The sequence below is a fragment of the Neovison vison genome, chromosome 13, assembly GCF_020171115.1.
Source record: "Neovison vison isolate M4711 chromosome 13, ASM_NN_V1, whole genome shotgun sequence".
Classification (NCBI taxonomy): domain Eukaryota; kingdom Metazoa; phylum Chordata; class Mammalia; order Carnivora; family Mustelidae; genus Neogale; species Neogale vison.
In genome coordinates this window covers 124,566,954-124,578,611 of record NC_058103.1, presented here as the reverse complement: position 1 = coordinate 124,578,611, position 11,658 = coordinate 124,566,954, and the positions used below count along the sequence as shown (strand labels likewise).

Sequence of the window (11,658 nt, the reverse complement as noted above, 5' to 3'; positions counted from 1 at the left end):
TATAAGTTTTTGTGAAAATTACCACAGCCACTACACCATATGTGCTGGCAATTTCACAGTATCTACTTAAATTAAAAGTAAGCAGAGCTGATGATTCCACAATGCCACAATTGGAAATCTATCTTACAGAAATGGAAGCCCAAGTGTTTTAATATTATAGATATATACATATATATGTACATATATATATATATAAAATTATATACATTAAAACATTTTATGTAGCAGCAAAAATAAAGGTTTAATCTGCATTTCCCAAGATAGAAAAATGGATAAACCCGTTATATCTACTTTATAACCAATGAAATGTTTGTAGGTATGCTTCATTTACTGGTTTAGAAATATGTCCACAATATATTAAAGAAAAAATATAATTGCAAAACCATAATGACGTCATATTTATAAAACATGTTCCAGATAAACTTCTATATAAGCTGAGAAATGTTATACACCACTAGCACAACTGATTAACTCTTGACACACTTAAGAAGTAAAAATCATGAGAGACTATGGACTCTGAAAAACAATCTGAGGGGTTTGAAGTGGCCGGGGGGGGTGGGAGGTTGGGGTATCAGGTGGTGGGTATTTTCAAGGGCACAGATTGCATGGAGCACTGGGTGTGGTGAAAAAACAATGAGGACTGTTATGCTGAAAATAAATAAATTAATAAAAAAATAATAAGTCCAAAAAAAAAAAAGAAGAAGTAGTAGGAATGAAAGAGGATGAATGACCACATTTTGTTCTAAATTGTTTAATAACCAATTCATCCCTTATGGCCCTGATTCAAAGTACTAGGGTAAACTTGTCTATTGAGACAGGCTGGGCAATGCACTTAGTAGTTCTCTGAGGACACTGTAGTTTATGCTCCAGAAAACTCAGTTAAAACTTCCAAAAAACACAGCCATTTATATTAAGCACATTTAGGTAAAACAGAAAGCAAATGAAAATCAGAATAATGTGAATGAAAGTAAAATATCTTCATGGCTTGGGTTTTTTGGTCCAATTCCAGTGATGGAAATAAAATGATAGAAAGTTTAACTCTATATGAATATTAGAGGATAAAAATAAAAAGGAATAAACTAGACGATTCCATTTACTATAGCACCAAGAACCATAAGATACCTGGGAATAAACCTAACCAAAGAGGTAAAGGATCTATACTCGAGGAACTATAGAACACTCATGAAAGAAAATGAAGAAGACACAAATAGATGGAAGACCATTCCATGCTCTTGGATCGGAAGAATAAACATTGTTAAAATGTCTATACTGCCTAGAGCAATCTATACTTTTAATGCCATTCCGATCAAAATTCCACCAGCATTCTTCAAAGAGCTGGAGCAAATAATCCTAAAATTTGTATGGAATCAGAAGAGACACCGAATCACTAAGGAAATGTTGAAAAACAAAAATAAAGCTGGGGGCATCACGTTACCTGATTTCAAGCTTTATTACAAAGCTGTGATCACCAAGACAGCATGGTAAAGGCATAAAAACAGACACATAGACCAGTGGAACAGAGTAGAGAGCCCAGATATGGACCCTCAACTCTATGGTCAATTAATCTTCGACAAAACAGGAAAAATATACAGTGGAAAAAAGACAGTCTCTTCAATAAATGGTGCTGGGAAAACTGGACAGCTATATGTAGAAGAATGAAACTCGACCATTCTCTTACACCGGACACAAAGATAAACTCAAAATGGATAAAAGACCTCAACATGAAACAGGAATCCATCAGAATCCTAGAGGAGAACATAGGCAGTAATCTCTTCGATATCAACCACAGCAACTTCTTTCAAGATACGTCTCCAAAGGCAAAGGAAACAAAAGTGAAAATAAACTTTTGGGACGTCATCAAAATCAAAAGTTTCTGCACAGCAAAGGAAACAGTCAAAAAAACAAAGAGGCAACCCACGGAATGGGAGAAGATATTTGCAAATGACAGTACAGACAAAAGGTTGATATCCAGGATCTATAATGAACTCCTCAAACTCAACACACACGAAACAGGCAAACACATCAAAAAATGGGCAGAAGATATGAACAGACACTTCTCCAATCAAGACATACAAATGGCTATCAGACACATGAAAAAATGCTCATCATCATTAGCCCTCAGGGAGATTCAAATTAAAACCACATTGAGATAATCACCTTACACCAGTTAGAATGGCCAAAATTAACAAAACAGGAAACAACATGTGTTGGAGAGGATGTGGAGAAAGGGGAACCCTCTTCCACTGTTGGTGGGAATGCAAGTTGGTGCAGCCTCTTTGGAGAACAGTGTGGAGATTCCTCAAGAAATTAAAAATAGAGCTTCCCTATGACCCTGCAATTGCACTCCTGGGTATTTACCCCAAGGATACAGATGTTGTGAAAAGAAGGGCCATCTGTACCCCAATGTTTATAGCAGCAATGGCCACAGTCGCCAAACTATGGAAAGAACCAAAATGTCCTTCAACGGATGAATGGATATGGAAGATGTGGTCCATATACACTATGGAGTATTATGCCTCCATCAGAAAGGAGGAATACCCAACTTTTGTAGCAACATGGACGGGACTGGAAGAGATTATGCTGAGTGAAATAAGTCAAGCAGAGAGAGTCAATTATCATATGGTTTCACTTATTTGTGGAGCATAACAAGTAGCATGGAGGACAAGGGCCATTAGAGAGGAGAAGGGAATTTGGGTAAATTGGAAGGGGAGGTGAACCATGAGAGACTATGGACTCTGAAAAACAATCTGAGGGGTATGAAGTGTCGGGGGGGGTGGGAGGTTGGGGTACCAGGTGGTGGGTATTATAGAGGGCACAGCTTGCGTGGAGCACTGGGTGTGGTGAAAAAATAATGAATACTCTTTTTCTGAAAATAAATAAATTGAAAAAAAAATAAATCTAGGGTTTCTCAATGGCAAACAAACAAATAAATAAATAAATAAAATGATAGAACTCTGTGTTCTACAGTATGGATATTCCTTACATAGCTGGAATTGTGATAGCATCTGAGTCTTAAATTTGGGTGCTATGGAAAACATCAACTATAATCAGGCTCAGATCCTGTTCTAGAGGGAGACCTAGTAGGTGCCATAAAAAGTAAAACTATAAATGGTCTATTTGCATGTAACACAAATGTTTTAAAGGATCTATTTTGGGGACCTCTCTAAAAACTGTGGGCTCATGATTCAAATGAGAAATAAAGTATTTTACAAATAGTATCCAAACTGGCCTATGGCAGGTACTCGGCTTGTGACAAAGCCTGGTTAGAATGCTTTAGTGTGACCAAGATGTCCATGGGATTGCATTAATTATATTTACCACACACAAATCTTATTCCCGCTTCTAACGGAAAACATAGAGGGGGGAAAAAATCAATGAGGTAAACAATATTAGAGGAAAGCGTAAGATATATTCAGAGAACAAAAAAGTACTTAACATTCTGGGCAATTACTTGCCAAAAAGAAGATCACTTCTATTCCTGGTGGTACATATATAAAACTTGTGCCTTTTGAGATATAAAGATTCAATGAGCTTCCAAAAGTGGAAATAATGACAGGAAATAGGTGATGCTGTGCATGGTACCACTGCAGAAGGTACTGATCGTCCTCTTGTACATATGTTCAACACCTGGGACAGTGCAGAGGGTAGATTACAAATGGAAATAAACAACAAGTTATCACAAAGCCATGCATCAGGACAAATGGATATCAACCTTCCAGTCAAGTATTCTACTGTATCCATGAAAAACAATTCCTATGAGCCAGATACTAAGTATCTTCAAACTACAAAAACCAGATATATTTACAGTAGGAAAGCGACAAAAACATAATTTTACTTCCTCAGCCCATTTACTGTGATTGAAATACCAATATTGTATTCCAAATTATTTTCATGTCATTTACACACCCATACATCCATTCTTTGAACCACCATTTCTAGTGTTAAGTTCACAGTGTTAACTCATATACCAGTCAAAGGTTAAAAAAGAAAAGATAATGGTACAAGAAAATACTAATAATCTGCCCTGTAAATTTCATAGGAATCTTTCCAAAAACCAAACCCCATTATCACAATACCTACATTATCTATTCTTCCTGCTTTCCCAGAAGTTTATTGTGCTGCTTTTGATAGCTCTAACTAGAAGAAAACTTCTACATCCTTAAGTGTTGCTTACATACAATTGAGAACACTAAAACTTTAAGTTAAACTATAACCTCAAAATAATCATGTAGGTCCTATAAGAGGTTTGATGAAAAAGAAATTTACTGTCAAATAACTCAAAAACCTAACTATCAATACAGCCAAAAAAGATCTCTTAAAAATCAGAATATACACCTCAGTGTCCTTACCTGTAGACAGTTTCTTTGATCCTTGCTTATGAAACATGCTAGAAAAGGAAAGGAAAGGAAAAAGGAAAAAGGAAAAAGGGAAGGGGAAGGGAAAGGGGAAAGAAAGGAAAAGAAAAGAAGAAAGGGAAAGGGAAGGGAAGAAAAGGAAAGGAAAAGAAAGGAGAGGAGGAAGGAAGGAAGAAAGGGAAGGAAGGAAGGCGGCCAGGCAAGGAAGGAAGGAAGAACAGAGAAAGGGAGGAAGGAGGGGGAAGAGAGAGAGAAGCTTGAAAATAATTGAAAAATATCTTCATTCATCAAATGAAAGGGTGTTAAGGATCTAACTTCTTAACATTAATAATAGAATAGAATGTTCCTCAACTCCTGTCTATCTACCTTACCTAAACACTGATAATATTACCAATACACTAAATTATTCATCTGGAAAAGTATTTTAGCTTTCTGCTATCATTAAGACCCACATTATTTGCAGAAAATTGTACTTCCTAATGGCTTTCCTTTCTAGTGCCTTTTTATCCTCTTTTAACTTTATTCCCCACCTGCCTGACTTCCTTGTCTCCATTTATCCATCCATCACGAATGCATGTACTTCAAAACATTTAATATTTAAATGAATTTAACATTTACTGAGTGTACCGACAGAGATTCTAGTCTCAGCACAACATCACATTTTATGATGAGTACATTAAAAGTAGTAAATCAAAATCTACACAATCTATGTATCAATACTGCATCAAAATTTAATGCCTTTTTAAATCTATTCCATTCCATCTAATTGGCAATCACTCCACAATTTGATAAACCTATGATTTTCTGGAATTCATAAGTGGTTTGGAACCTTAAAATATTACCAATTTATTCCACATCAAAAAACAAACAAATAATACACCAGTGTTAGTGATTCTTACCAGTACTTTTGAAGAACGAAGTCCACAGAAATGAGAAATAAGTACAAGAATTTGGATTGATATAGAAATGTCAGATATTGAAGAATCTAAAATGTCTCAGTTCTTAAGCTGGTAACACCTCAGTTAAAACTGTGGAAAATATGGGAAAATTGTCATATACCATGATCAACATAAAATACTGATGGTAAAGTTGACTCTTGGATCAATCTCTTAAGAGTCCCCCAATTATTAAAATATAAAATGGAATCATAGAAAACTACTCTCATAATTTCACTGTAGTAGGTTTTTGGTTTCTTTTTGTTTTGTTTGGTACTTTAAAAATATGACTATCACAATACATTGAGAGAGCAATCACTAAATTTTTCTAAGTTTGTAAAAAACAAATTAGCCTATATCCCTCAACAGTTGCTCCATTTTTTAATTCAAATTTAGATATGTCATTTTATGATATTAGTCTATTCTTCCAGTAACAAAATTCCTATACCATCCCTTCTTGAATTAAACCATCTATGCATCAGTATATCTATTAATCCACCCTGAAAGAATCAATGATATTATCACACTCACACAAACCATTTACGTATGCATTGATCCTTATATTCATCATTACTGTAGCCAGCCATATGTGCACCTATGAATCTAAACACCCATTTATTTGCAGATGATGCCTGCATCCAACAATCCATTTTGGAAACCACTTAGATTCTAACATCTATGTATCTAAACAACTATACCTTCACTGAATATTAAGTCCACCAATCCATATATACCTCCTTCTTTCTGAAACATTAATTCTTTATTCTTATATTAACATTCCACTTAATATTCTAGTTTTGATTCTTTCAGTCATTCAGTTCTGCACTGATTTATCCATTGTTGTACCCTCAGTTACATAAAGCAATAGTTCATTATATCTACTTTCACAGCTGACTTTTTATTAAAGTATCCCATCTTGCATTCCTTCATCCACTAATTTTTATTTTATTTGTGTATTTATTTGATAGAGACACAGTGAGAGAGGGAACACAAGCAGGGGGAGTAGGAGAGGGAGAAGCGGGCTTCCTGCTGAGCAGGGAGACTGATGCAAGGCTCAATCCCAGGACCCTAAAGATCATGACCTGAGCCGAGGGCAGAGCCTTTAACACACTGAGTCACCCAGGTGCCCCTAGATATTATTTATTTGACAGAGAGAGATCACAAATAGGCAGAGGGGCAGGTAGAGAGAGAGGAGGAAGCATGCTCCCTGACAAGCAGAGAGCCTGATGCGGAACTCAATCCAAGGACCCTGAGATCATGACCTAAGCCGAAGGCAGAGGCTTAACCCACTGAGCCACACAGGCACCCCCCCATGACATAATCTGACCAAGTTTTACTACCCAAGGAACTAAAAAATTCCTGAGTGTTTAAGACTTAAAATGAATTCTAGGCACAACTCTCTATAAATAGAAAAGTTCTGTAACTCCCTTGGAGGATATTTTCTACATTGCTTTCTTAAAGGCTCTTTCTCTCTGACAAATAAAATCTTTTAAAAAAATGAATACTTAAAAAAAAAGGAAGTTCCTATGTCTGTTTATCAAGAGTAGGCAAAGTGAGATCTAACACGCACATCAGTGGAAATCACCTCCTGATAAGAGTGCACAACTGAGAAATACAGGACTTTTAGCTAGATGAATCTTTTTTTGTTTGTTCCCAATGAGAAGGACAGACAATTTAACGTGTAAATACAAAGTAAACTCATTATCTGAAGTCTGAGAGGTGTCCTATGGTAGATATTACTATTGATTCATATGTTCTTTCTACTCTCCCTTTGAAGACATGGGAGAAATAGTTTGTAAATCCTCTAAGGTTACAGATGTGTATATGATTGATTTTACCCAAAACAAAATCTAAAATATTATTTCTCAAGTTATTATGTAATTTTCCAAACATCTCCAAGTGACAAAAAACTCATGTTGTGATCATAGTGAAAATGAGAAATCATGGTCTTTCTGGTATTTGGCCTATCAGTGACTGTCACTGAACCCAGGACACCTAACAAATTCCTGTTGCAACAGTCTTTAAGAATACATCCTCGTAATTTAACATAACCCAAATTTATGAATTAACCTTTCCTGAATCAGTCTACCCATATATTCTTTCAGGGATATATCCATCAAATCATTCATCCTTATAACCATCTATTCATCTGTTCATTTCACATTATCAGTGTATATCCACATATGTTTCTTATCCATACTCCCTTCCAGTCTAACAACAGAGCTGAGAGTAGTAAATAGGTCCTAAATTATTTGCTTAAAATGTGCATCAAATCAGTCTGACCACAGGATTAACCTCAAATGACATCTCTACTTTATGATCTTTGCAAAGTTATGATAAGAACTGGGTGCTGTATATAAGTGTTCAATCACTATATTGTATACCTGAAATTAGTATTACACTGTATGTTAGCTGGAACTTAAATAAAAATCAAAATAAGTAAGTAAAAATAAAATAAAATGAAAATTTTCCATAGAACCTCAGGTACGTCTATTATGACTTTGCAGTATTGGCCAAATGCTTCAAGAGCTACTGTAAATCATTATGCGGGATTGGGGTAAATGAGAGTGGGAGATGAAGCATGAGAAACTGGATGCTGAGAAACAAACTGAGGGTTTTGGAGGAGAAGAGGGTGGAGGGAATGGTTGAGCCCGGTGGGGAGTATTGAGGAGGGCACATATTGAATAGAGCACTGGGTGTGAGGCATCAACAATGAATCTTGGAACACTGAAAAAAATAAGATAAAATTAAGATGTTTAAAAAAATCATTGAGGGAAAACAAAAGGAGAGAAGAGCTCACAATTTTGGAAATATTCATTATCCCCAGTACCAAAAAAAAATGCTGTCTTTATATTTACACAACTTTTTTTTTTTATCTTCAGCATAACAGTATTATTTTTGCACAACTTTTAAAGAAATACCAAATCTTTTCTTTAGAATACTAACAAAACCACCAATCGCTTGAATTCTTACCTAAATCAATATGTATCCCATGCTTTTTTTTTTTTTTAAAGATTTTATTTATTTATTTGACAGAGAGAGATCACAAGTAGGCAGAGAGGCAGGCAGAGAGAGAGAGAGAGAGGAGGAAGCAGGCTCCCCGCTGAGCAGAGAGCCCGATGTGGGACTCGATCCCAGGACCCTGAGATCATGACCTGAGCTGAAGGCAGCGGCTTAACCCACTGAGCCACCCAGGCGCCCGTATCCCATCCTTTTATTTCTAACTTATTCCATTAAAACAGCATTTATTATGGCTCAGTGGGTTAAGCCACTGCCTTCGGCTCAGGTCATGATCTCAGGGTCCTGGGATCGAGTCCCGCATCGGGCTCTCTGCTCAGCGGGGAGCCTGCTTCCCTCTCTCTCTCTCTGCCTGCCTCTCCATCTACTTGTGATCTCTCTCTATCAAATAAATAAACAAAAATCTTTAAAAACCAGCATTTATTTTGTAGGACATTGAATATAAGAATTAGATATTTACAAAATTCTGTTGAAAAACCTGAACTGTTTTCAGATCCTACCCAGGCAACAGGAACAAAGAACATTCACATAGTTGTGATGATAAAATCATTGTTTTGGACCACCTGCATGGCTTGGTTGGTTAAGTGGCTGTCTTTGGCTTGGGTCATGATCCCAGAGTCCCTGGATGGAGCTCTGAGTCAAGCTCCTGAATAAACCTTGGAGTCTCCTCCTCCCTCTGTCCTTCCCCACTCCCTACTCCCTCCCACACAAGTGTACACACTCTCTCTCAAATAAATAAGTAAAATCTTTCTTATAAGCCATCATTTTGTAATCATCACTTCCTACATCCCAACACTTGTATCTTATTTATACTTATATCCCAAAAATTATTCCATATATCTTATATATACTTACCAATCAATTATAAGGTTACATATTACTACAAGATATATAATGAATTTGCCACAAATTAAATAAATTCATTAAATACTCAATCCCTATCCACATAAATTTTACGTTTTACACTACCACCATCATATGGTTTTACCAGATTCCCCTCTCTTCAGCTTGCTGAGAGTGTTGTCAAATATCTGGACTTACTGGAAATCTAATAGCTGAGACATTTATTATATCCTGTTTGTATTGTTAATTATAATTATACTTAGTATAAACAAATCCAAGGATACTTCCATATCAATTTTTACTCCTTCCTTGACTATTTAGTCATAGGTGCCTGGGCTGCTCAGTTGGTTAAGCAACTGCCTTCAGCTCAGGCCATGACCCCAGCATCACAGGATCAAGTCCCACATTGGGCTCCCAGCTCTGCAGGGAATCTGCTTCTCCTTCTGACCTTCTTCCCTCTCATGCTTTCATTCTTCCTCACTCTCTCTCAAATAAATAAACAAAATATTAAAAAAAATAAATGAGTTGTCCTTAGATTTTTTTGGTAGTTTTCTACCCCATATTAGGATCTATCTGTATTAGAAGATTTCAGCTTTCTTATATTATATATCCTTTCTTAATTATCATTTGGTGTTCGCTTTGCCTATTACATTAGTTTATTATGAAATTCATCACTTCTTAACAATTCTAGAATTTTAATAATAACAATTAAAATATCCTTCACTCCTAGCTTAAGAAATTCAGCATGTTCTGTAATTCTGTAATTTCCTCGGTTTAATTTAAACCTCTGATTCACGTAAAATCCATCCTGCTCTATACTGGAAGAAATGCGTCAAACTTCATTTTTCTGTATTTGGCTAACAACTCCCTCCAGTGATTTCAGGTAATTCTATTGCACTTTCTGTATCCTAATGAACCTGTAAAGTTCTCGATTTTCTGTACTATTGCATTACTCTGCATTCATGTGTAATACATTTCTTCTTTTTGATGTTCAATCTTAAGATAAACTTGGTGGCAGTTATCACTGCTAATTTTAAGACCTCAACTCTCAATATTTTATCATTTGCAGTAATAGATATAAGGAACAGATCTATTGAGAACAAGATTCTTCTGTGACATATTTATTGCAGATATAAATATCTGGGGGCCCCTGGGTGGCTCAGGGGGTTGAAGCCTTTGCCTTCAGCTCAGGTCATGATCTCGGGGTCCTGGGATCCAGCCCGCATCTGGCTCTCTGCTTAGCGGGGAGCCTGCTTCCTCCTCCTCTCTCTCTCGCTCTCTCTCTCTGCATGCCTCTCTGCCTACTTGTGATCTCTGTCTCTCAAATAAATAAAATCTTTAAAAATAAATGAATAAATAAATATCCAAATCACTCTAGAGGAAACAGACATCCTGTATTTATATATGTTCTTATAAATATGATGCTATCCTTAGCCTAGTAGAGCCTTTTATTTGAAATACAGACCTATTCCAAATTTCCTTAATACTTCTGTCTTCTGTTTCACCTTAATATCAATAAATATTGCTTAAATGATTACCAGACATGTGATTATTTAATAGAGCAGAAGATGAAAAGAAAACAATAATTGGAGAAATCATACTGTTAACTTTTTTAGAAGCTAACTAAAGGTCATTATTATTTTACTCATATGTGCAATTTAAGAAAAAAAAAAAGGAGGGGATAAACAGAAAAAAAAAGTCTTAAATATAGAGAATCGTTGGTTACCAGAGGGATGGTGGGTAGGGGGATGGTGAAATAGCTGAAGGCAATTAAGAGGACACTTATTGGGATGAGCAATGAGTAATATATAGAATTACTGAATCACCATATTGTGCACCTGAAACTGGTATAATACTGCATGTTAACTATACTTGAATAAAAAATTACACTTAAAAGCTAACCAAAGGCAACTTATGAATACACCTGAAAATTTTTTTACTTTCCCCTATTCATTACTTATCTGCATTAAAAATTGTTTTCCATGAAGAAATGACTAGGTCTTCCTGAACTTTTTCCTAATCAAAATCTTTCATGCATTTTCTACCCATGAAGACCAGATATGTGAGATGAAATGCACATTCAGTGTATTATATTATGTGACTTGTACTCTGAAAGAAATCTGAGAAGGTGCTATCAACCATAACTAAAAGAAATTAAACAGTCGTTTCTGGGTGCCACTTGATAAAACATATGGACCACAGAAAAACACAAAATGACAAAATAAGATCCTCTACTATCCTTAAGAACTAGTTTTCAGAAAATAATTCAACAAATTGCCACTGCAAAAATGGTATTGGATTAACTAACAGCCAACACATTTACTTGATTCTCATACATTTTATTAATTTTTATTTGCTAATGCCCTCCCTCTTCTTAAACATATGAAAATATTCATGCAACCTACAATCTTCCAGTAACATATGATGTATTGCCTTTTATACTGATTTTATGATGAAAGTTGCCTACAATCTTTAAGAACATAAAACTAGGGGCGCCTGGGTGGCTC

At 35.7% G+C, this 11,658-nt stretch overlaps 1 long non-coding RNA gene across 3 annotated transcripts in view; it reads right to left on the bottom strand.

Annotated features, from left to right (window-relative positions):
* Positions 1 to 3,313: 3,313 nt before the first annotated feature.
* LOC122894314 overlaps positions 3,314 to 11,658 on the bottom strand; it is a 42,352-nt gene continuing 34,007 nt past the window's right edge. For 2 of the 3 annotated variants that reach the window (XR_006381766.1, XR_006381767.1), the window contains 3 exons: positions 5,255 to 5,383; positions 4,350 to 4,387; positions 3,314 to 3,627 (listed from right to left, as the gene is read on the bottom strand). This is a non-coding gene — a long non-coding RNA (uncharacterized LOC122894314). The remainder of the gene's footprint in view (positions 3,628 to 4,349; positions 4,388 to 5,254; positions 5,384 to 11,658) is intronic. The other variant, XR_006381768.1, reaches the window with a different exon arrangement.